This window comes from Blennius ocellaris (assembly GCF_963422515.1).
Source record: "Blennius ocellaris genome assembly, chromosome: 8".
Classification (NCBI taxonomy): Eukaryota; Metazoa; Chordata; class Actinopteri; order Blenniiformes; family Blenniidae; genus Blennius; species Blennius ocellaris.
In genome coordinates, this window is record NC_137657.1 from 6,421,920 (window position 1) to 6,448,751 (window position 26,832).

At 44.8% G+C, this 26,832-nt stretch overlaps 1 protein-coding gene across 2 annotated transcripts in view; it reads right to left on the reverse strand.

The window, feature by feature from the left end:
- The window catches only part of sema6cb (semaphorin 6Cb), a 201,060-nt gene that overhangs the window by 134,447 nt on the left and 39,781 nt on the right, over positions 1 to 26,832 (reverse strand). The window contains exons 1-2 of one of the 2 annotated variants that reach the window (XM_080501601.1): positions 22,003 to 22,114; positions 15,536 to 15,670 (exon numbers count right to left, since the gene is read on the reverse strand). The gene's annotated coding sequence lies outside the window, so the exon portion shown is untranslated. Of the gene's footprint in view, positions 1 to 15,535; positions 15,671 to 22,002; positions 22,115 to 26,832 lie in introns of those variants that run through there. The other variant, XM_080501600.1, reaches the window with a different exon arrangement.

A 26,832-nucleotide genomic window follows, 5' to 3' on the forward strand; every position in this document is an offset into this window, starting at 1 on the left:
GTCCTGGGAGCCTCTCGAGTCAATGAGCCTGAAAATGGCCCCAAATGATCGTCTTTTGTTTTGTTTTTTTATCCCAAACTTTGGTTTTTATATCAGCTTCACATGCAAAATGACATGGAATCGCATCTTATTGAATTCAAACACGGAGGCAAAGAAGATCTTGATGCATGTTTTAAAAGGGTCATATCATCCACAGCTTTTCAACTTTTTCACATGGTCCAAAAATCTTGAATTCAAAGTTTATTGTTTTTCCTTGATTTTCCTCCATTTCAATGTTGGATCATAGGAGCTGCATTCAGAATCTGCTGTGTCTGTGTGAGCTGGACTGGCTCCCACACATGCCCATCTTAGGAAGAGGAGGAAGTACTTCCTCTCGTGGTGCCATGTGCCAGAGCAGAGCTGGCTAATTGTGGGAGGAGTCAAAGGGGAGGAGCCTACCTTGATTGGGATTGGATAAACTCCCGATGACACTATATAGCGTTTGACTTCTGATTGGCTCATTGGAGCAACACACTTTTTAAAACCTGGAGCAAGCCAGGGACAGAGAGGACACACTTTCTTCACTTCTGGGGCATCATTTCAGGTATTGGGACAATTCGTACTGTAGAAAGGGAATTTTGCACAATATGACCCCTTTAAGCCAAGTTTGAATTGAGGATGTACGTATACTGTTAAAGGTGTTGGGTCTGATACCACATGGCGTACCCGCACAAGTATCGCGGGATGGCAACATCGCCCGCAGGTACACAAGCAGAGTGAACTTCTGCTTGAGTTCATGCTTTAACTCAAACTTGTGTTTGCATATTAACTGGTGCTAAAAGTTTAAATCTATACAGATATATATTCTTTGTGGGCTCAGTATCTCCTAAAGCAGGGTCTACGTTTTGCTGTTCTTGTGGTTTTATTTAGCTGACTGGGATTGTTTCCGTGTTCTCTGGTCTCTTTGGTTTAATTAGGTAGTTGCATGGCGGCATCTTCTTACAGAGCCAGTGGCCACACAGGAAGTCAGCGTCGTCCTGATTCCCTGGACAAAAAGTGAAAGTGAATTTTGGTTTCTGGGTTCTTACAGAAGATTCAGCTTTGTGATGGTGAGAAATGTCATGGGAGTTCCACACTGTGGTAACCTTGACAGATGAACTCCATTTGAATTGACTTTAGAGGCTCTCTGACAATCACCACATCTTTGGAGGCCAACTGCACCACAGCTACAAGACTCCTTCAACGCCACCACAGAGAGCCACACTTGATGTGGTGCCCTGACTTCCTCTACACAAGTCTTTCCTTCATACTCAAGCCAAAAAAACAACAAACTGATAGTGTGAGCAGGGTTAGAGTTTAGGAGCAGGGTTAGAGTTTAGGAGCATGTATCTGGTTTTAAAGATGATCCAGTCTGTCTTAAGCTTTGCACCAACACACCGTACAGTCTCTTATAATAACCTTGAAATTTGAACTTTAAAGGGTTATCTTTGTTGTGGCATAGAGCATATGTAATGAAAATCTGTATGAACCCATGACCAAGTTGGATTGTTATTATGGGGACTGTCAACTATAAAACTAAATGTAAAGTCCCAGGACAATATGGAGTGGTAGTCAAACCTTGTTCTCATTGTCCATCTACTGAGCATGTGCAGAACAACTATTCACTCTGGATGGCTGTGGTGCACATGCAAGGTCGCAACATTTCAGAAATATCCCCCCCCACCCACCCACCCCCCCAGTTTCCACGGAGACAGAGTTGCATTTTCAAAAAGTTGCACCTTAAAAGCAGTTTCCAAAACTTGCATTTTCAGTGGCTCCAAGCAGCATCATCATGCAAGCAGACACCCAAAGCACCACAGAAGTTCAGCATTTTCACTTGAAAATGGGGTTTTGCCGTCGACACTCAGGCTGAAATGGGCTTCATCTAATTTACTTTGGTTGCTACTTAAGCGTGTTCTCCCACAGTCACTTCAATAACACCAGCTGATAATCTGTATCCTTCCGTATGTTTATGAAAATTCGAGGCCCCAGATGCTAACAGTGACTCCCTTTTCCAGAATCCGATAGTATCGCTCGTCTCTGCACTGCAAACTGCAAGAAACTGTCCAGCGGAGGGACGGGGGAGGGGGGGGGGAGGGGGGGGGGGGTGCAGCCTGAGCTGTCACTGGACACATTTTATATCTTGACAATGTGGATCAAACGCAGACTCCCAGCGGTTCGGGGCTGAGCCGCCGTTTGTTATCTTGTTTGATGTGGAACGTAGCAACACGTCGGCGCACGGTCGAAGGCGAGCGAGGCAGACAGGTAATCCAGGATTACGCCGCCGACGTGTCATTTCTGTCGACGTGTTATTCCTGTGCGGTGGTCTTTTGTGTGAAACGTAGGGTGCAACCCCATCTGTCTGCTCCAAACTCTCCTCTGGCACCCATCAATGGAGCACCGTGGACCGGCATAGACGACGAGATAATGAGCTCCTGTTGCCTTGTCAACGGTACCCCCCCCCCACCACCACCACCACCATCGTTCCTCATCTGGGAGCGACTCGCTAAAGCTCCCATTTCCTCATATGCAGAGCTTTTCAGTAAACACGGTACACAGACAGTAAATGAAATTTCATATCATCTAAAAATCACAACAGGCCACAACAGACGGACCGACCAGGAAGCGAAGGGCTCGTCTGCAACACAGAGTTCGTGTTTATCCGCCTATTAGAAGCAGTAACTTCCAACACCAGGAGAGTCATGCTATAAAGACCCTGGGAAATGATATCTGATTTCCATATTTTCTATGCAGTTCAGGTAGAAATGCTTCACAGGAGAGGGGGCGTGACATTTACAGCAGCTCCTCGCTCTGAATGTGCGTCATACGCCCCTGCCGTTCCAGTCAGTACTCAAAGTGCTTGTAATGAGAAAGGAAAAAGACACACATGCATTTCTATTAGATACGGGATTTGGAAAATGCCCTTGAGGGAATGACAAGACGGAATGTTGCGTGAAGAAGGTACGCTGTAATGGGAGATTCAATTATTTTGACAATTTGCTCACATCCAAACCTAAACAAACAAGCAAGCAGCCAATGAATGTGATAGAACAAGTGAAGGATGTTTGTTCACGGGCCTTGAAGGGAGATTTACCCTGCTTTCTTATATTTCAATACAATGTTTTGAGTTGAGTAATTTGACACCAGGCTCAATATCCTGCGATCCTGAAGATTAGAGCTACATGCTTAATGCTAAATACATGCTGCATCTAAACTTGCTAGAGGAGAAGTTGGGGAGTAAAACCAATTTCACATCATTTCCCCAGATACGCACTGGCCCCGGTCAAACCACAATGTTTTCAAGTGAAAATGCTAAACTTCCAGAGCATTTCAACGTCATTTTACACAACAACGGTACGCTGAGTCACTTTCCGAAAAAGCCCCAACTTGGACTCTGTGGAAACAGGAGAAATTGGAGAAACTCAACTTTTTTGTGACGCTGCAACTGTGCATGTGCACCACGACTGTAGTCAATCCAACTTCGTCGTCTGTCCACACCAATGTCCGTTTACTCCCATTGTTACTGTTCATCGTATTGATCTCTACACACGTGTGTGGTTTCATTACAAAGAAAACAATAGCATGAAAATAAAAACAAAACACCTCTTAGCCTGGCATGCCAACGATATTGTTTTTAGCATTTTTCCTTTTCCTTTACCCACAATGTTTAGGAATGACAACACAAAAATAATTCATTTAAAATTGAAACATTGCCACGTAAACTAGGCCCGCGATTCTGTTGAAGGTAACGCAGCTCATCGCAACAATGACCCCATAAATTCTGCTTTAAGTTAGTTGAAATGTAAGCACTTGAATATGTTAGGATATATGAATATGAAATGAAAGGTTTCAATCAGACCAAAGGAAAGTAGTGTTGGGCACACATCTGCACTTTGGAGGCACTGGAGACTGTGTTTTATGGGTCTTAATATTCTATTTTATTGTTGTTGCTTGGATAGGGTTCACTGTTTTTACATGTTTTTATATGAGCCCAAGACTGCAATAAAGATCGGATTGGATTGGATTGGATAAATCTGAACACACTAAAATTTTCACTATTTCCTTTTTAAATCTTGTGTTAATTTCATTAATTTAATTGAAATTAGCCCACATCCACTGGTCAAACCCAGCGTTCACATCACTATGTACATCACCCTTATAACTGCAATCAATATGGACGCTCATCATTATAATGTTATGTTTGCAACCAGCAGGATGGAAAAGCCTAACAGCCCTCTTGATTACAGACTGCAGGTCAAAGTTCACCTGCAGTGTCACAGCAGGAGGCTGATTAGAACAACTAACCTGCTTCAAGTCTGAAGCACCAGACGGATACACTCGTCCTGTGGTTGACCTGACTGACTCAGTGAAGCCCTATTAAAGAGGAGGGGAAAAAAAATAAAAAATTCAAATAAGAGCAATACTTCACTCTTATGGAGAACTTCAATGAGTCTCCAGACAGCTCGTCCCCTCGGCTCCAAAATTACTGGCTTAAATTGCTTTAAAAAAACGATGATACGGACATTTTAAGGGCAGACATTACCACCGATACCCTTATTATATATTTAATACTAACTCCCCCCTTTTTTTTTTCTTTTTATAGATCATCCAATTCCTTTGTGTTGTTTTTATTGCTTTCCCTTCCCCCAATAGAAAGGTGGCATTTCTCATCTTTAATGGCTGCGCTGCTGCAATTGTCGCCAGAACTCGTCCACAGGAGGAACATTTCTAGTGAAAAGACCAGCTGATTGAAGAACAGGTGAATATAGTACATAAAAGGAAAGAGAAACAACTTCGCCGAACCATTTTACTGATCTGCAGACCACCGGAACGCCGTCATCTGAACACGTGACGCATTGGAGTGTTAAAACTTGACACAGAACAAGAAATAGATTTTCTTATTTAAATTAAATCGGAGCACAGAACTGATCCATCAAAATTTACGAGTGGCCATAAAAGACAGTCGGCTTAACGAGATAGTGATTTGTGTTTGACGGGAGATTAAATCTACAAGTGCTACTGCGAATATTTGTATTGGTGCCGATGACAAAAGGTGACATTTCTCGTATTAATACTTTCATTTGTTATCAGTTTCTGATCAAAGCAAAACCGCAGTTTGAAGAAAAAGATAAATATTTACCGACACGCTTTGGTTCTCATTTGCATAATTGTGTGGGTTTTTTTTTTATCATTATCTCGTCTTACCGGCTTTTAACAGCACGTCTCCAAGACTGCTTGTTTTCATGTGCGTCCTCGGACATCAAAACAAAACCTTCAAGATGAACACCCTTCCTCTCCGTGTTCAAAAACTCATTTTCCTTTATGCTTATGGTCGTTTCCACTTTGCTCTCATACAATGATCCATAATGAGACTGACTTTAGGTCACGTCGGAGGTTGAAATGCTCATGATTCTCACAAAGCTGCGCAGACAAAAAAACGAAGAGAAGAAGAAATAATGACTTACTCGATGCCCGTTGTGAAGCGCGTGTCAGGTCACAGGTTAAAGGGCCACGGTTTTAATACCAGGGTTTATCCACAAGTGTCTGTTTTCTTTGGCCGGGGTGATCGTTTAAAGCGCCAGTCTCTCCCTCATCAACAGATTATTGTCTGGTTTTCAGAGAGGAAGAGTCACGCTGCGCTCCCTACGTTATGTCTGTTTACATCGTGACATTTCCTGTCGAGTGGCATTCTCTCCGTTACCTGTGTCACATTGTGCAACACGAGTGTGTTGAATTCCAAAGCACACACGAAAACACGCCGCCTGTCACCAAGGGGCTGCGACTTTCAACTCGAACGTCATCCAGCACCTGTGTTGTTTATCACCTCGCTCTGAAATGAAGCCAATTTTCTCTTTGTCTATAGTTGGGGGGGGGGGGGTCTCCACTCAGCTGGTCTGTTCTGCACCCAGACAAGCGTCTTGCACGCCAGCTTTTAAAAGCGGCGCTGTCTGGATGTGTTTTCGAAAGCTCATGGTCCCGCGTCGCTCCAGCCAACTGCTTTGTTAATAAAATGTACATTAACCGCTGGGTTAGTTGCTCGGTGTTTTAGCAACTCCAACGTTTGCTTGTTTAAAGGTTTTTTTTTTTTTTATAAGACAAGCTGCTAAATCTGACTTTGAAGAGACATCCCTGCAAACATCAATGGGTGGATTCCGTCTTATTTTATACTGAACTGCAGGAGAGCTGTTCTGGCATGGCATTTATACAAGCAAGTGGTCTCTCTCCCCCTCCCTCTCTCTCTCTCTCTCTCTCTCTCCACTGACTTCATTTCTGTTTTAACAAAAAAAGGGGGGGGGGGATGGGGAGAGAGAGATTTCCTCTACAAAAACAGCTGCTAAAACAAAGAGAAAGAAACTACTTGCTGACGTCTCCAACACATTTTCAGGCAGGACAGTTAACCTTTCACCTGGTTTCTGCGAAGAGAAGCTCACAAGCAAAAGGCAGTTTTGCACGAACCACAAAGTGAAAATTAAAAGCATTCCAAACTGGCCGGTGTCCAGTACGAGAGAGGGGGAAGGAAATGTACGGACCGCAGCGACTCTGGGCCTCGCACATGCTTTAATTTCCCCGCCCGCACATGCTACGGATCCCGCTCCAGGAACCTTGCCCTACTTTGTCAACGCTGATGTCATGATTCAGGCTGTAAACACGGAGCGGTGAATGCATAATGCCAGTCAAGGCACTTATTTTCAACTCCCACGGACACGTTTGCCAATTGCGCGAGTCATGACAGCTCGGGAAAAACAAGCGAAAGGAGGAATTCAAGTCTTTGGAGTTTCTTTGCAGGGTTTGTTGGTTATTGACCGAGGCTCAGCTCCGTGTCAACACGCTGGCTTGGTAGCGGCGGAGGCCAGGAGGGACGGGAGGTGGAGCTCGCGCCCGCCGCCGTGTCGCGGCCTGGCACCGGACGGCGTTTTGGAAGAGGGGCTCATGGAAATCAGCGGGGCTTGGCCGGACTTCACTCCCTCCTCTGCCTGCTAATGGCTTTCCAAGTTTGGGGCTGCCATTTGTCAGCTTGACTGATGTTTGCGCCACGAGGATCAATCTCTTTCCATCATCCATCGCCTCGCCATCAAAGGGAGAAGTACAGTACTCCAGAGTGTCGGCTCGGGCCATTGAGGATGTGCACCAAGAGCAAAAAAAAAAAAAAAAAAAAAAATAGGTCTCGGACTGGTAGGCTGAGTAGTTAAGCAAGTGTGCAAGTGTGGGATGGGAGAAAAAGACAAAAACAAAAGTTGGCAATCTGAGCTTGCACATAATGGAGGAGCATCACAGCGCCAAAAGAACCACAGAAACCAAGAGGGCTGTTTGAGATAGGTTGTTCCTATTCCTGGAACACTTTCTGTAGTCTATTAAAAAAAGAAGAAGAAGCCGAGCCCATGTCTCTCCTTGCTCACTTCATTAAGTGATTCTCATTGAAGCCTTGCAAACAGGATCCAACAGGAAACATTAAGTCTCTGGAGGAATGGGAGAAAGAAAGCGATTCTGACGATTCTGTGCGAGAACGAAACAGAGTGAGTGAACGAGGTGTGGCGAGTGAATATAAAGCAGCCAAAGAAAAAACAAGGGGGGGGGGGATTTTTTTTACAGAAATAAATAAATAAATAAGAGGATAAAATACAGTTAGTGAGGGCAGCAGTGTGAAGGGAGCAGCTGAAAGGGGCTGCGGGGCCCCAGGTGAGGCCTGCGGTGGGTCATTTCACAGCCCTGTAGGCTGACTAACACTGACAGGTCAGCTGGAAGACTTGCTGCCAAGAGAAACCCTCAACGGAAAGAACGGGCACGGGGCTGCACCTCCACACCCCACCTCACAGACGAAAACACGACATGCACGCGCACACACACACACACACACACACACACACACACACACACACACACACACACACACACACACACACACACACACACACACACACACACACACACACACACACACACACACACACACACACACACACACACACACACACACACACACACACACACACACACACACACACACACACACGTCTCCCTGCCTCCACCACAAAATAATTTCCTTTGCAATCTGCCACACAATAACCCAGACACTGTTTATTGACCTTTACTATGGCTCTATTCACCAGCCAATTGCTTCCCTGGCTCAAGGCACAGAAATATAGCTCCTTCTGCTTCACTCGGTGCTGTAAATCCGCCAGCGTACAACCGGCTTTCATATCCGCTTTCACAGTTCGCGAGACGCCGGGGTGTGCGGGGAGCCGCGGCTGCCGGGGGGTGGGAGGGCTTCCTTGACAGCCGCGATGATTGGATCATCAAAGGAGACAAGTTGTTGTTATAACCGTCATTAGCGTGGTAACAAATCAATTAAGATGGGAATCGCAGCTCTAAAGGCCTGCGTGTGCGCCCGAGAGGCATCTGCTTACACCGTGTGTATTCACGGCGTTACGTTTGATTGTCGCCCAGACGGGGAGAACGCGGTCGCTCCAGTTTCGCTGCCAAAAACATGACGGAAAGGAAAACGTTTGGATCAGGAACGCCGGCGTGAACATGCATGGGTGACACGAGCTACCTTTACACAAGAAATCAAACTAGGATTTATCTCATTTTGTTCTTGATAAAGTGTGTCTAAAATGTCAATTTCAGTGTCAATAGTTCTTCCATATCTTACGGGAGGTTTGCCTTAAACCAGGCGTGTAAATAGAGCTATAATAACCTTTACATTTTTTGTTTTTCTTTGCTGGGGCGCAGAGTTTAGGTGACAATAATGAGGTGAGACACCACACATCTGATTGAAGATGTGTGGTTGCAAGTGATTGAATAGGTTGTGATATATTGCCATTTTTTAATCTTTCTTCAGGAAACAGACCCTATGAAGGAAAAACAAATACAATTTGAGACTGATTCTGGTGAGAAGTCATTCATTTCCGAGTGTCACTCAAACATCAACATCCAACAGTGAGCACCATTTGAAGGAATCCAGCTGCCTTTATTAAAAATAAAAAATAGAACCGCCACCCACTTCAGCCAACAGGTGGCAGACTTTTAATCGGAGGCAGAATTCAAGCAAAGCAGCATTCGGGGACGCGGAGGGCTGACAATCTCACAGTAGCACCAAATTAAGTGCCACCATTAAATCTTCAAGGACTGTTTCTTGTACCACAATAATTAAATACGTTTTTAGTCATAAAGAGAAATTAAATGACCAATTAAAAGTTAATACTGAGGCCTAGTTCAGACAACATTTGGAACATTTAAAGAGGTCAGTGCTCTCCATAATGACACCAAGACAAACAACCATGTACAGGTGGACCATAAAGTTAACTTGTCAGCTGTTAAATGAGAAGATTAGTGTCTAATATTCACTTCAGTCATTTATAAAGAAATCTGGCAGACAAAACAAATCCGAGATGCTCAAATCAGCAAATTTTATTCTACAAACTGATCAATCACCAAAATTGCAGTCACTTCATTTCTTGAAACGTCAATAGATCTAGTTTTCCTTTGTAAACAAGACTGCAGTGATGGACAGAGGAAAAGCAATACCCTGATCTCCAGAGGTGAAATAAAGGTCATGTGAAAATAAACAATCCGCCTCAAACGGAGGCAGAGCGCAATTTTCGCCACTCAGTGGTTTAATTCTTTGGAGACTTGTTTTGTTTCCAGAATATTTGAATGCTTCTGCCTCCATCTCATGCATGGAAATTAGAGGCGGCAAGACGATAACGGCAGATCCGTGGAAGTGAAAACCTCCCGCCACCAGAGAGCCTATTTGGCCTAGGAGCGGCGGGGAAGCAGGTGGGCAGGCTGGGGCTTATCTGCCAAAGCAGCCGGGGTTACACCACACCTCCTGCCGCAAGAAACGCCACGACTCAACGGCCACACGCCGGGAGAATGAGAGGGGAGCAACATGAAGGGAGACGCCAGAGAACAGAGAGGTACAAACACGGTCGGTGCAGGTGACGAGCGACTGACGATCAGTCGACGGTGCCGTTTGTTTAGAAAACGGGAGAAAGAGAGCAGAGTGAAATGTGACGGAGCAGGGGGAAATGTGACGGAGCAGGGGGAAATGTTTGCAGACTTGGAGTGTTTTCAGAGTCAAATATTACCACAGTACAGGTACTTGTTTTTCCCCCCTCCATGGTAACAACAGTCATCAACCTCAGGGAGCTGGATATTTGAGTTTTCATACAAAGTGGAACCGAAATGATGAACCTTACAATGGACCAGCAGGGGAAACTGGCAGAGAAAAACAAAAGGCACAGCTTTTCACCACTTTAATAACTGCTTCAAACCCCGAAACCAGGAGAGTCAAACATTCAGCCTGTGGGTCGAAACCGCCTTTTAAAGAGGCTCCGATCTGGCCAAACCACCAAGAAAATGGTAAAATCTTCTCCACCTGCCCGCATGCCGAGGTGTCCTTGGGCAAGACACTTACCTAGTTGCTCAAAGTCTTGTCGTCAAGGTGAGTTTTGGGTAAAAACTACCATAATGCAACAGCTATTTGAGACATTTTCTGGACATTTCACTATATTTTGCACCAGAAAATGCAATTAAAATTGGATTCATATTGAGATTCTAATCATTTTGGAAGAAATTGTTTTGGTATAGGAACTATATCAACTAGACTCTGCTCAAGTTTAAATTTGAAGGTTATTATGGCATTATTTTACTGGCCTGGTCCACCCAAGAGAGTATTGGCCTGATGCATTTAACATCCCTGATCAACACTTCCATCAAATTGAAATAACAAAATATCAATGGCAAATATTCCATTTATAATCCTCAAAACAGTTCCAAAAACTGTACTTAACTCAGACCATCCATCATACTTTAGGATATTTAAGAGCGATTGAGATATTCCCACAAGCGAATCCCAAATTCAATTTTAATCATCAACCTGACAGTGAAGTATTGCAAAAAGGAAGTGGGAAGAAGGAAACTGTTGAGGGGGAAAACTTGCTTTCTCTACCTGTGATGTGGGAATCAGATGAGCCTTGTTCGCCACTACAAACCGACACGGCGCTTTCATCTCGCCCGGAGTGGGCCGCCTCTGCTGCAACGCACCGAAACTCCACCGGGGGCATTGCACCTTCCCGGGAAAAAAATAAATAAATAAAAAATCTACTCCGGAGCTTCTAAAGTGTTGACGAAGCAGCTCCAGGCTCACCGTCGGGGAGCTCTGCTAGTCTTTTGTGAGCAAGTGTGTATGTGAGATTTCAGGTGTTGCTTTAATTAAGACCTTCACGCAGCCGTTCGGGTGGAAACCCCCCCCCCCCCCCCCCCCCCACAAAAAACGAGAATATTGTCGCAGAGATAAGGGGTATCTTTACACCTGTGAGAGGACAGCTGATTACACAGTGGGATCAGTTGGAATTCAGGCCAAAACAAACACTTTATCCAACCCGATGTTTTATTAATGCAGCAAAATCCCGATTGTTAGAACACAGAGGCAGACTGAGAGAAAGGTCTCTGTCCAGGTCTGTGTGCTGCATATCAACAGCGGCTGCTCTTCTTTCTGCAGCGTAACGACGTTACAGCGGTCCCCCCCTCCCCTGATTGATGAAACTGCCATGTCTGCAAGCGCCTCTTTTACATAGCGGAGAGCCTCCCCTGCAGCCCGCAATTCATCATCCGACAGTGGGACGGCTGCATTCATCTTAATGCATTACAGACCCAAACAGGTCCCAGGTCTCACACACCGCTGCCATGAATCCCTCCGTCCGATTCTAAAGGGGGAGGAGAGATTAGATGGCCACAGAGATTTCTGGAGGGCGCAGAGAGACACCAGCAGAACAACACTGTCACTTTAATGTTTGTATCGCCTTACTAACACAACCTGCATTGAGACAGGCCATCAATAAGAGCCGTCCGGAGAGACTCCCATGTTTGACCAGAGTTAAAGGATAAAATCCGCAGAGGGGGGCGACGGCAAAGGCTGGAAATTCATGAATGAGAGCAGGACTTTTCACAAAATATCTTTCGCTGGCTTCGGTTCCGTCGATGGTAAAGAAATCGGATTCAATACAAACCATGTAAACACTTTTATTTAATTAGACTGGCGCAATCCAATTGAGATGAGATCACAGGAGGTGGTTTGTTGTCAGAATACAAGTTAACGGCACATCGGATTTCTACCCTTGGAGATTTGTGCACCATGTGAAACTTCACATCTCAACACAAGACAACACTGCTCTGAAACAGACAGCATCCAAAACTATCACACCATCTCATCCAAAACCATATTAAACCACCTCGAATGCTTGCGAGCTTTTGGCTCAAGCCGAGAGTGTGTGTGTGTGTGTGTGTGTGTGTGTGTGTGTGTGTGTGTGTGTGTGTGTGTGTGTGTGTGTGTGTGTGTGTGTGTGTGTGTGTGTGTGTGTGTGTGTGTGTGTGTGTGTGTGTGTGTGTGTGTGTGTGTGTGTGTGTGTGTGTGTGTGTGTGTGTGTGTGTGTGTGTGTGTCACTAACGGCCTCTGACTGACACCCCTAATTTAGGTGCACCAAGATCATTCAACTCAAACAAAAGGCCAAAACTGGTCCAACAAGAGACTCTAATCCAGTCAAACCACCAAGAAAACTGCCAAAATATCAAATAGATGCTGTCAGGTAAAGTTTGTAGAGACATTTATAATGTGCCAGATAGAAGTTTTTTTTTTTGGACATTTCACTGTATTTTGTACCAGAAGGTTTTATGGCTTAATGTTGTCATTTTTTGTCTTAATTGTTTGGATTTGCGAAAAATATAATATAGAAATGTGGCTGCATGTCGCCCCTGATCTAAACATCAATCTGATCAATGTATACATCGTTCATGTAAACATGACCGTCTGATTTCTTAAGTAGATTGATAAAAGTGATCATGTCATGCTGCTAAAGTGATGCAGTCTTTATTTTATTTTTTTTTGTCTTGTCCCTGCTGGATGCAGAGCGGCTCTCTGTGTAATTCTGGTGAGAGCCGCTCAACGTGAGAGGCAGTCGCTGCTGCTGTCGACCCTTCTCAGTGTAAAACGGCCTGCAGTCAAAACTCTCACACAGTAATTTAAATGCACAATAATGCAAAGCAATCACAAGGAGATTGGAGTCAGGAGCAGAACCGTGATTACACAGAGCTCCAAACATAACAAACATGCCTTTAAGCGGTTTATATTTACTCATGATGACTAAAAGCACCTTGATTGAAATCAATTTATGTTCATTCTCTGTGGTTGGTATGCCACAGGAGTAAATTAAACCCCCACATAAAACAAAGGCATTGAACATTGCAAACTGAGGACATCCAACTATGTAAAGGGATTAGACTTTTTCTTTGACGCATGCTTGGTTTTTTTCCTCTCCATTACAGCCCACTGATGTGAATCCATGCGTGAATCTTTCAATACTTTTTTGGGTTTGGTTATAAAAAGCTCCTGTCAAGAGGAAAATCCAATAGAGGAGAAAGTGAGTTAAAGAGAGACGCAGAAACGGAGGGTATATAAGGCCAAAGGTCACGATATCAGGCTCAAGATCGGGGGATTTTGAGTCCTGTAAAACAGAGTAATGCTAATAAAACATGAGAGAGGAGCTCCAACAGTCGTTGGAAAATTAAGAACACCGGTGTGACAAGGGAGCAGCTCGAGTGAAATTAAAGCCGTCTTCACACTTGGCAGCTTTGATTTGATTAAAAACGAACGCTGTTGCAATTGTTTTGTTTGTGTAATTCATTTGTGAAAGTACGAACGCGCCCATTTAAACCCCGGAGTGCAGCGAAACAAGAGGAATGAGACCTGCTCCTTAAGAGCCGCTGGTCCATTTCCAAAAAAACTCTAATGTGCATTGGTTCAAACGAGAAAGGGCAAATGAAATAAACTGAACACAGGAGGTTGGAATTGCAGCAGATCTTCAAACCTTTTCCAAGCGTACTTGAAAGTAAACACAGTATTTAGGGATCATGTCAGATTTTAGACCAACACACTCCTTATAAAACACGAGAAGAAAATCCAGAAGACGTCCGAGATTTGATGAGCCAAGCAGAAACTGCTGCGACGCGAGCGGCGCACTCCAGTTGGCACTGTGTACCGGAAGGAGAAATGACCATAGCGAGTATAATTACACTTGCACAGGGCTCATCCATCGGACGCGACGGAGTCACACTCCACACTACCTCTGTAACCGAGTTACAAGGGCACTAAAGCAAAGTGTTTGGCCCAGCCGGTGGGCAAACACTCCTCTGTTTGCTCATTTCTGCCTGCGCTTCGCGGCGAATGCTGTGGGAGGGGCGGAGGGGTAATTGGCATGCAGGCATCAGCGGGGCGGTTGGACGAGCCAGGTCCCGAGCTCCAGTGCACAGAACAACGGCTCCGCTGTGCCCTCCAAATCAGTTTAGAGCTGCGATTCAGCAACAGGCTGAGACCTGTGCTGTGCCACCATGACCATCCATCACTGCAAATCCATTTCTCTGGCAGGACAACTGAGCCACAGCGCACCCCCCCTCCCCCACCCCCCCCCCACCCTCCCCACCTCCCCTCAGCTCCCAGACCAGACAGTACACACTGATCCATATCACAAAGCTTGAAACTGCACACGCTGCTCAATGCCCATGCATGCTTTTGAGCTGAAGTCACGTGTTTATAAAGAAAAGTCAAGATCATTAACCTTTGTATTGTTTTGTTTTTTTTATCTCAGGACTTCTGGCAGAGCGTCTTTTAAAATAATGACTCCACTGATTATAATAACTTGAAAACACCCCCCAAAAAAACGACCATAAACGTTGCACGCACGGTACGACTTTTCAATCAAGTCACAGCAATCTGTCACACGTCTGTAATGTACAGTCAAACACAGAAATAATGAATAACCCTTGAAATCAAAAACAAAACACATAAAATCCACTTCTAATTCACAAACCTACACCCATGGAAATCTAAATATATACAATCTCCTTTAAGATAATAGTCGTAACAGATTTTAAACTACATAAAGGAAAATGCTTCAAATCAGACTGAATTTGCTCGAGTCTTGAGTGACACCTTAAAAACTACAATAACTTTTTCCACCATATCAACTTCGATTGCTGATTTATTATCACCTGTTATTAACAAATTATTCACTGAAGTGTGTGACGACCATTGACTTCAGCACATTTCATTACTTGACCCCTTTTTCCGCCCGCGCAGAAAATACCATATTTCTTCTATAATATAAATATGTACATTACGATTGACGTTTTGATTTTCAGCTGACCACAAGTATATTCGGGATTGGGATTACCATACTAAAAGCAAACGAGACAGATTCGTCTAGTCCACAGCGTGAAGTGATGCTTGGATAAGTGTGTGACCAAGTCCAGCTGACCTGATTAGTTACGGGTGTCTTGTGTGTTTGTCTCATCAAACACCAAAGATCAATAAGCGGAGGAAGACCAAACCAAAATGATCAAGAGGTTTCGGTGCCATCGATGGAGCATCAGTCGTTGCGTTGCGTCACACATATCAAACCGAACACGTCTTGGTCTTATTGAAGTTTACAGAGTTTCTGAGTGTGTGGCTGTATTGACTCACCACTGTCCAACTCCGTGGATGAGTCAACGCTGACACAAGGGCAAGACAATGGCTGGGATAAAGGGGGCGGGGGGTGAAGTGGAGAGAGGTGGGGGGTGCGAGCTGATCGAATCTTCTCATTAACTTTCCCCAGGCCTGTGGAGAGATAGAAAAGAAGGGGGGGGGGGGGTGGTTTAATGAAGACTCCTGTCGTGAGAGTTGGTCTGGCCTATGTGTGGCCCGGTGAGTGAGGCTGGCAGACAGATGGGCTGAGGAATTGATCAGTGGAGAAGCTCCACCGAGACCTGCGCACACTCCGAGGCTGTGTTTTAGTCGAGGTGGAGAACACAATCAAGGGTATCAAAGACGATGAAATGTCACCGGGACTCACGGCCCGGGAGGCGAGAGAAAACTCTCCACCTACAGTAAGAAGCACAAATGCACCAGAGCAGGCCATCCAAATTGGAGTTTCATCTGAGCCGACAGCGAAGGGGTAGGGGGGTGCGAGACATCAAAACCCAACCACTCGCGCTCGTTATTTATCAGGCCGGCTCGTCTCGGAGACCGAACCACGGCGAGGACTGCTGAATCAGTCCTTGAAAGATCCTCCTCCTCCTCCTCCTCATCCTCCCACTGCTGATGCCGAGGCTATTCGGTATCTTGGCCCCTCGTCTTCTGTGTTGTCCTTCTGAGAGCTGTCCCACTTTCAACCCGGGCTCTGTGTGGCATCTATCTTTCACACGAGTGACAACGCTGACCCCCCACCCCCCCCAATCCCCCCCTCTGTCACTCTCATTTCAGTCCTCTATTGTTCCAGGCTCAGAGATTCAGCCCGGCACAGCAAGTGTTGCAATTCTGTCATCTCCACAGGCTCAATACTTGCCTGCGCTGTTGATAAGCAGCCAAACGCTGAGGTGATGAATAAATCACAATACATCACACACACACACCCCAAGATAAAGGCTATTCATATGGTTGTATTTTTGGTTATTCAGTTAGGCGTACACTGGGGTAATGGCTGGCTGTCTCACCTAACAGGAACAGTGAGACCATCTCTTGGTTGACGGCAGGCAGTTTAGGTGTGCAGTTTGCATGTTCTCCACATGCAGGTTTTTATCCAGGTGTTCTTGTTTATTCCAACAGTCCAAAACAAGCACTTGGCTGCTGCTGCTACTCGGGGCTATCAGGCAGAACCCCTCCGCTGCAATGCTTATGTAGACTGAGATATCTAGAGATATTCTCTCTTTTAGAACACTGGCAAGTGAAATGTTTAGAGCAGGGGTGTCCAACATAAGGCCCATGGGCCAAAGCGATGTCCCTCAAATAGCCCCAATCCGGCCAAGTAAATGATAAAGAAACATATTTATTGAGAACAGCGGACACCACACCACACCGAGACCTGAGCTGAGATATCGGTGATGCTGCCATAAAAGCTGGTAAAGCCTCAAAGCCATGATGTCAAGGTGAGTTTGTGAAAACACCCAGAATGCAACAGTTATAGTAGAAGCTTTCTTTAGGGACGTTTTGAGCATATGTTTGTTTTTTGTTGTTTTTTTTTTTAAGAATAGTCAATAAGCCTGATTAAATTCAGTGGACAGAGGAATCAGTCACCAGATCATCTGCAGCCAATCAGTCATGAGAGGTGCTTCAGCTTCCTCCGACCCTGATGAATGAATGAACTTAATCTTCTAATTAAAGTTGAAAATGTGTATCAACAAAAAAAAGCCCTTTTCGACACCACAACAGCTGATATTTAGAATAATTTATGGCACATAATGAATGACTTGTGAGGTTCATAAACCAACTACATTTGTTTTTCTTTTTTTTCCCTGGATAAGATTAACTGCAGGAAGAGGCAGACCCTCCCCCATGTGCTCTGATTAAGGGCAGTAACTCTGCAGCCTTTATTTCGATTCTTCTCTCTACCGCTTGTACGGCTGGCCACTTTGTCTATAATTTAATTACCCTTTTTCCCTGTAACACACTGGGTTCTCTGAATGCTTTTAATGTGCCATGCAATAATGGTTGAGGCAAAATATTAAGCTTAAGTCGTAACTCTGGAAAGCAGCACCTGTACCAGCAGAGAAAAATGGAGCGATTCACAACTTCACTTTATTTTGTTTAACACTGTGACTCATGCAACGTGTTGAAATTAAACATTTCAGAGAGCAGGTATTCAATATAAAACTATAGGCTGAAAAAAGTGTATCATTGAAGGCTTTTGCTTTTTAAATTGGAATTCATCAGAAAACATACAAATGAGCTTTGCGATGAAGACTTGATGAAGATGTGAACATCATTCCAATCATACCTGTTAAATATTCCAATGAAACTTGGAGGAACGTGTCGCTATGTCGTAAAATGTTTTATCGCGGTTTAAACATTACTCACCGTGTGATTTATTAACCGTGTTTCTAATATTGGCTATTTGACTCTTTTTGGTCACTGGCATCACTTCACATTTCTTCCAAATCACAAATAATCACAATAATAATCAGTGAAACTAAATCGTAGTGCCAAGAAGAGCATTGCAGTGTAAAAAAACAGATCTTTGAGGCTTGTGAATTCCATGAATTCATCGACTTTGTGGACTTTTCTAAAGGTTTTTCTTTTTAATTCTGTGTAGTAGAGGAAAGAAGCCCAAGAGGCTTATACGAAATCCTCCCCATTAATAAACACGCCTCTAATGAAAATCAAAATATAAAAAGGATCGAGGACCTAGAAGCAGAAATGTCTAACAAAGGAGTTAATAAAAACTGTCATCTCAACCACACAACATATTAACTCAGATTGAGTGAGATACCATTTGGACGGGAGGTAGGTAAAAAAAAAAAAAAAACTATTTAAATGAGTTTTCATTGTGACGAAATTTGGTTAACGGTTGATGTTTGAAGATATGACAAAGTGGTAAATTAAAGTCTTTTAGTTCCTCTTTGGGTCGAAGTGAAAGTCTGATGATACAATTTGAAGACCAGTTGAAATCCTTCGTGGTTGGTGTGCTCCTGAATGATTGTTGATTTGTTGCAGGGCATCGTATCCTCCTGAAAAATGGCCGTCCGTCCATAAAGGTCGGCACATAGTCTGCCATAATCCTTAGGTAGGTGTTTGTATGTCAAAATAAGATCCAAGTGGACCGAACGTTTCCAGGAGGAACGTTGCCTAAAGCGTCACACTGCATCAGCTGGATTGCTTTATTCCCTCAGTGCATCCTCTTGTCCTGCACTCCCCAGATAAGAGAAGCACACGCACCCGGTAATCCACCCGATGTGAAGAAAATGGATTCATCAGAGCAGAACGCCCTTCCCATTGCTCCGGTGTCCATTGTTGGTGTTTTCAGGGGTGGACCGGGGGTGTATCCCTACACTTCTCCACCACAGGAAGTTGAGTTACAGGAGCTCGTCTGTAGGATCGGACCACGGCAGCCAGCCTTCACTCCCCACCGGTGTCACCAATGACAATATTCCTACGACCAATTGAAATGGATGCCTCACACAAGCTGCTTTAAACCGTCGTACTCACTCAAATCTGTATTTAATGTCTTGATTTGAACAAATACACTTCAAGGACAAACCTTTTCCTGACTGACTAAGAGCCTGCTAAACAGGAACGATTTCAAGTGAAAGCACAAAACGTTGTTGTATTTCAAGTGTCTGTTTTCTCAGGCTCCAACCCAAGTAGATGTTTATATAAGTAGTTATTCTGCTCACGCATGAGTAGATGGACAATATCACACAAGGCGGCCTCCAGCGTGTCATGACTGGCAGTTCATATTCTCCCAGGACCTTCATAATTCATGAATCTGTCATAGCAATCCAACTTAGTGGTCTGTGTCGTCGCCATTGTTAGTGTTCAAAACATAATATTTACTGTGCGTAAAAAAAAAAAAGTCAACAGCTCCGACATGTAGTCCGGCATGCAGACAGTTTTCCGTTTCTTTTGCCATGTAAACGCAAAAACTTTCTGAAATTAAAATGGAAATATGATGAGTTTTCACGAGAAATTAAGTGCAAAGGGAAATAAATAAGCATTAAATAAGCAACAGATTGAATACATGAGCAGCAGTCACCGAGAGAGAATTTAACATATGTAAAATACAAATTTTAACCCCCAGATTGACTGTAGTTTCAAAAGAGACAAAAATAAGATGCTTAAAACTTCCAGTTCCCCAAAAAATAGAGTGTTACAGCTCAGCCATTGCGTACAAGACACGGCGGGCTCGTGACACTTTCCTCTGACATTTGTCAAAGGACTGTAACCAACCTGGCAAAGAAATTGCATGGAGCATGACAGATTCTTGTAGTTAGATCTCTGGTGCCCCGAGGGCTGCGCCACCTCCGACGATTCAGGCCCAACACCGTCGCCATGGCTACCACTGGCTGACACCTCTGGCAATGGCAAATAGACTGACCACAGTGGAACATTTGAGACGACGCTGGCAGGGCCTGTGTGCACCGTCACACAGTAAAGACCTCGGGGCATGAGGGAACAGTCACCGTGAGCCAGGCGCATTTAGAGAAAGTGAAGAACTTAACGGGCAAACACGGCTGGGGGTGAAGGGGTGGGGGGGGGCAGACAGCGTGTCCATCTCCAGCTGGCATATCAGGGAATGTTAATTAGGGTCTGCAATCACAAGGCACCACCCTCTTAAATGTCACATCCCCGCAAGGAGGGCGGCGGGCGGACTTGTGTCGAGCAAAGGGTGCCGCCACGTTGTTTGCCTTTCCAGCGGCGGATTCTACTCCGTTCCCTTCAGCCGAAGCATTTTTCTCTTTACATTCTGCAGCTCCTTCTCCCAGCCCTTCTGTTATGCTGTTTACTCTGTGATGAATGGCTCTATTTCAAGTTGAGCTTTTTTTTTTTTTATACCCCCTTCTTTTAGCTGGAATAGATTACAATCTGTGCAATTGTGCAGAAACAAGATTGATCTCACTTAAAGAAAAAAAGAAAGGCGCAGGGAGAGGGGGGGGTTTGCAGAGGATGGCATATAGGAGTCTCCAAATGCTCTTGTCCCCAGTTTAACTGAACATTTCAGGCCGGTTTCTTTAATAAAAGACTTTCAGACTGCTTGACTGTTGATAAGAGGTTGGAGGCCACGAGAGGAGTGTAAACAAATATCGTAGTTGTTTGTAATGAGACGTGACACAGTGAGCATATAGTGGCCTTTTAAATGGCACGCCTCATTATGGGCTTTCTTCCACGGCCTCAGACGGACAGATACAGTATCTAGATAATGGAGCTTCACTTATAAGCATTGGCATAGCATAAAAGACAAATTTAACGGCATCTCAACAGTCAATATTAATTACTACGTTCTGAAACAGGATTTTTCAAGCATGTGGACAGGTCAGACTGGAATTAGAATTAATTGTTAGATTAACACAAGAACAGGTTGTTCTACCAATAATCGACCTGTCAAACGGCACTGGTTGAGGCTTTTATTTACCAAAAAAAAATAAATCTAAAATATAACAAATTTGAAAGAATTTATGCTGCGAAACATTTTCATTCAGTAGCTACTCAAAACCCTTTTTCAAAATGATGTGTGGGTTTAGTAGCTTTCTACATGGCACCCTTATCCAAACACTGCCATCCGTTAATACAAAGCGGTAAATGGATTTCACTTGTCTCGTGATTTTCTCCCTTCCTGAGCAAAGCGCTTCCCACTGTTACTCACATTCACCCATTCACACACACACACCAGTGGAGGCAGCTGCCATGCAAGGCACTCAGCCCATCGGAAGAAGGGGAATCGAACCTGCAAACGTCCGAATCACTGACTGTGAGAGCAACGCAGTGCAGTTTTACCGAAGACTCTTAGTGGGTCTGTGATTGGTGCAGAATTGTATTTTTTTTGTTATGATTTACGGTTAATATGGTGTCTAAAGCTTGGCCCAGGGTAACCTCTGAATATTCAGCAATATATAAATTACTTGAAATAATAATTTGCCTCGCTCACAATTTCGCTGAAATTAATCACACGGGGCAAGCGGATTGGAAAATGAATCCGTGGTGCCGAGGAGAGAGGAGGGAGCTGGGATTCCGGGCGGGTTTGGTCATGACGGTTAAGTGATAATGAAAACAGAAGGAGGAACGTTTTTAATAATCCTTCAGCTGTGGGGGGGCGGGGAGCCATTCAAGTGAGTTGGGGGGGGGGGGGAAATGGGTTTTTTGGTAGAGTCTTTGACTGAATGACTTCCTTAAATGAAGAAAAGGTACGGTGGCAAAGTGGACGTTACGGTGGTGGGTGTTGTCAGTGCAATAACTCACAAGCCCGGAGGTTGCCTCTGCTCCCTCTTCCACAAGTAAAAGAGAAATGCTTTTACATTCTCCTGCCGGGTGCCAAGGGAGAGTGAAAGGAGAACGGAATAAGTCTTATAGTGCAGTCAAAAGAGGATGGGGGGGGGGAGAAAAAAAAAAAAGAAAGAAAGAGAGAAAACCTGTCCGAGGTCTGGGGAGTTGAATGGTTTACACGCCGGCTGCCAGCTTACGTTTCGTCTTAGTGTCACAATTTGTTGGGGAGCGTCGCGGACGCTCCGAGAAGAGCGGGCCCGCTCCCAAAGCCTCCCCAGCAGCCGAGGAGTCGCTAAACGTCACTCAAGATCATTCAGCCACCGGGGAGAGGAGCGAGAGGAATCACTGGAGAGAAAGGAGTGAAAGGAGGACAGAATGAAAGAAGGAAAAACAGACAGTGACAGAAGAGAGAAGGGAAAGGGGGGGGGGGTGTTGATGGAGTGAGGAGAAAACAGGCAGATGGAAAAGTAAAAAGTAAAAAAAAAGAGACACGGAAAGTGAAAAAAACACTTATGCATGCTAATCCTTGTCTCCTGTGGCGCTCTGTCTAATGTGAGAAAAGGCTAGTGAGAAGCGGAGCTTGGAACCGTCAAGGGATTGGACACATTCGCTGCCCAAGCAAAGCACAAACAACAAGAAGCAGTCGTCAAGTTGCTGCGTTCACAGCAGCGTCCAGGTTTAGTCCAAGAGAAGGAGAAGGAAACAGCGAAGAAACGGTTTCATACTCTAAATAATGGAGAAAAAAAAAGAAGGATGTCGTCTGAGGGTATATGCCTGCTCTCATGTTTTCTGCATGGGTAGCAGAGAGCGTGGGAACTGCTTTCAGAGTGCTGAGCGGAGGTGGAGGACTGACCCTGACTTATCGACCGGCCGGCACATCTTCATGCCCGACGTGGGCCCCTGCCAAACGCACAACCCGGATAAAAATGGAACCTACCGAGGAAAATCAACGCATGCTCATCCTTCTCCCAGCATGCTTCACTTCCAGCAGGAAACCGACGTCAGGAATATTTGTCGGTTGAGCCAATTAGCATTTTTTTTGAACCGTCGTGCAGGTGTCGGCCACTTGTTGGCGCTACAGAGCCAGAGTGTGGAGTTGTTGTTGTTACTGGACAGGCAGAGCAGCAGTGAACCAACACAGACCCAACAACTGAATTTCCAGTCCAAACTGCTTGTATTTCAGTTGATGAAAGTAAATGTTGTAAATGGTGAACATAGTTGTCTGTTCCCTCTCCCCTACCTGTGCCTCCCTCGTCCTGTAATCTATGCCCCTTTACTAGGGCTGGGCGATTTGAACTTAAAAAAAAAAAATCAATGCACTTAAAAATGACTGCAGACGTCCGATATGTTGTCAAAAGTGCAACGCTTCACAAGACCTGCTTCCACCGAGTCGCAGGTGGTAAAGGCTTGAAGCGGTTGACGTTGAGCCTGAACACACAGAGCGCCGAGACGGAGGGTTTTGGAAAAGTTCAATCTCATCGATTCCCAGAAACATCACTTTTCTGACTCGTCTTTGGACGTCGTTCTACTTTGAATGGAACTTTTTTTAGAGTGAGATTCGTCACTTTTTGGGATCAATTACACAAAAGTTGAAGTATATTTTCCGGCCTATCGGAAGGGTCTTTCACGGGCGTCATTGTTCACAGTTGAGTGCTGGACTGTGATCCACTTGTGTTTTGAAAAAGCTCAGTCAGAGCGGTCCTTGAATGTTACCCGAGTTAACACACAAACTAATTGTGTGTCGCTGCTGCTGCTGTGCTGTAAGACAGCTTACATCGTTTCTGTAAAGATTTTTGTCTCCTATTTCACTACAGTCTCAAATAAAAGAGCTCACTGCGGCAGGAAAAAAACAGGAACTTTTGTACTGGTAGTAGTAACAGTAAACACATTTTGACAGAATATGTCTTTTTTTCAAAAATTATTAGCAAATTGACAGGGACTGTTTTCGGTTAATTTCTACACCTCTGAAAAACTGGGATACAAACAAAACCTGCACATATTTTTGGTTTTCCCATTAATTCATCATGCGTTACAACTCCGCCAAGATTGGAGGCGATCCCAATGGATCATGGGAAAGGATTTCGTGACACCACATGCTCATTTTGGGACTGAACACCTGAGTCCATTTGTTATTGTGACGAGGCGGCGCCATGCAACGTCGCGCTGCATTAGCTGCTCACCGCTCCCGCTCGCGCCTTAACCGGTGACGCAAAAACATTCAGCTGCGGCGGCGAAGAGGAGAAGCTCACGGTGGCTGAGATGACTTGAATTACTTCAGGTTACAGTTTGGATCTTCGTGGAGTGGAAAAAGCCGTGTTTTATCGAAGACTTTCCACGTCTGCATATTTACCACTTCATTGATTCTGAGCCGACACAATTAAGACACCAAACTTTTTCTCTGCCAATCAGTGTGTGACTTTGTCTCTGCGGGAGGGGCATTGTGCACCAGCACCGCTTCATGAGAGAGCGCCACGTTAAACATGGCATCAATATTGCCGTGCTCCCATTGTCGCGTCGGTGAATGACGGCGGAGCGCTGAAGAGCTCCCTTTTTCCGAGCCGGCACTGCCGATTTGAATTTCAAAACATGATGTAAAACGGTGATTAAAGGCCAATATTACAGCTTTCGTCAATGAAAAGTCAATTAAGTGTTTCGAGGCCTGTGAACGGAATTTTTTTGCAAAGGTGACGGTGGGGGGGGGCTACAAAGGGAGAAAACGAGGGGAGATGACACAGAGGAACGGCGCTGAGCTGAGGCGGGTGCAGGAGGCAACATTGGGGTGAATAGAGCATTACACAGTTGCTCGTTTTCACTGCTGGAAACAGGATTTCTTTCTGTTGCCATCATCATGCAGTCATGAATTATGGAAGGAAAAAAGAAGTTGCTTAAAGGCGGCATTCAATTAAGAGTCAAATCCACAGGAAACATGAGCCGGTTTTCGAATCAGACCTGAAAAAATAAATAAATAAATAAATAAATACAAAGCCATTCACCCTCTTATTCAAATGAATCCCTGATAAAGACCTGGAGCCTCCCTCCCAGCCAAGTCGCAGCTGATTGATCCTGCATTCTTTATTTACACACCAGTAATGAACAGAGAATATGAAATAAAAAAAGAAAAAAAGAAAAGAAAAGAAGCAGGGAGCCAAAATAGGAGAAAAGTATTCCCGGCACGGTAACACGCCAAGTTTTTGATCACCCGCCTGGAGCCGGCAGGAGGAGCCGTGTTCGCCATGTTGAAATGCAGCGGCAGCAGCCCTGGGAGACGAGGCGGAACATGCGGCTGCCATACTTTCATACGGTGAACCAATCTGTGGTCCCAGTAACACCCCCCCCCCCCCCCCCCCAACCGATAGGAGAAAGTAAAACAGCTAACAGGCAAGTGACTGCTGCTTAACCCTGCGCTTTAATTATTGAAAAAGGCCTGGAACTGCCAGAAAGCACAACACTTTCAACTAGAGAGGCTTGTTAAAGCATAATTAAGGGGTTTAGAAAGAGAGAGACCGAGACGGAGAGACCGAGAGACTGAGAGACACAGAGAGGATCAGAGGAAAGAGGTGTCAAACTTGGCTGGACGTCTGTCAAGACCATCTGATGCCCCGTTTACACGACAATGTTTTGAAAATGATAGTGAAAAATGGTGTTGTCATGTTTGGCCACTGGTGGGTGCCGTTTGCTGTTGTATTGAAACCGCACGCAGAAAACAATACGCCATAAACATCAATAATGGAACATTGGTAGAGACAGTCATGGTAATAACAATCCAACTTGGTCGTCTGTCAAAATAAAACTACCAAGTCCCAGGAGAATATGGACTGGGAGTAACGACACCCTGGAGGGAAACAACATCCTAACTGTCCAGCTACTGAGCATGTGCAGAATAATAATTTACAACAGCCATGGTGCACATGCGAAGTGGGTAAAATCGAGAGTTTTCCCCCACCGTTTCCATGGAGACAGTGTCAAAACCTCCCCGTTTTCAAAAGTTTGTAGTTTCCAGTGAGTTCGAGCGCCGGTGTCATGTAAACAGACCCCCAGAAGTTTCTCATCCTTACATGAAACGGCGGTGGAATAAACGAGGTCAGAGTTGGTGTTGTCTTTGCTTCGACCAACATGAAAAGCTTCCGCCCAGCTCGAGTGTTTGTGTACATCCAGGCCGTCAATGATCTCTCTTCTCCACCTCCGTTCACCAAGTCTCTCATCCCTGCTTCACTAATTCACACAAATCACCACCAATCAACTCGCGCACACAAGCCAGCACATAAAAAAAAAAAAAAGAAGAAAAGAAAAAAATCCTCTCACGCACTCACACAAACAAGTATGCAACTGCAATCAGGCCCTCGGCCGCAGTGTTTACAACTGCGACTTTTTCCTTCCAAGATCTGAGGCGGGATAAAGGCTCTGGCAATAAAGCGTGGAGTTATTTAAAGACAAAAGTTGACAGCGTATCAGTGGGGGTCAGCGACACTGCGAGGGCCAGATGGTCATCTGGTCTGGCTTGTCCTCCCACCGCAGCCTCTGCACCCAATTTGTTCAGAGTTATTTCCAGGAATAAGTACTGGATTGTGGCGCTTTGCATTTCCTCCAGATGAACCCGGGCTGCCGAGGCTTCCCTCACATGCCGGGCACACGATGATAAATAAGCAGTTTTGTCATAAAACATTGGTAGTTAGAAACATGTTGCGACCGATGAACTGAGGAAAATCGAACATTAGTACCAGTTGTTGGGAGGAGGTCTGGAAACTTCAAAAAGTTTACCTGACTGATGAACACGTGTGAACCCAATTGACAACAACTTAATTCTAATGTTTTACAGAACGGGGGAGCCCACCTTGTTTTAAAAAATAAAGTGCCAAGTGCAAGCCAGCAGAGAGCCACCACTGCTTTATTATTGTTGTTTTCTTCAAGTCAATTCTTCAGGTCGATCCGCCAGGTAGCGCGTACAAAGGCCGTCTTCGGAGAAAACACTTTAACACAGACATAAGAGGCAGAAGTGTAAACTTTTGCAGCCTCATTGAAAAATCTCT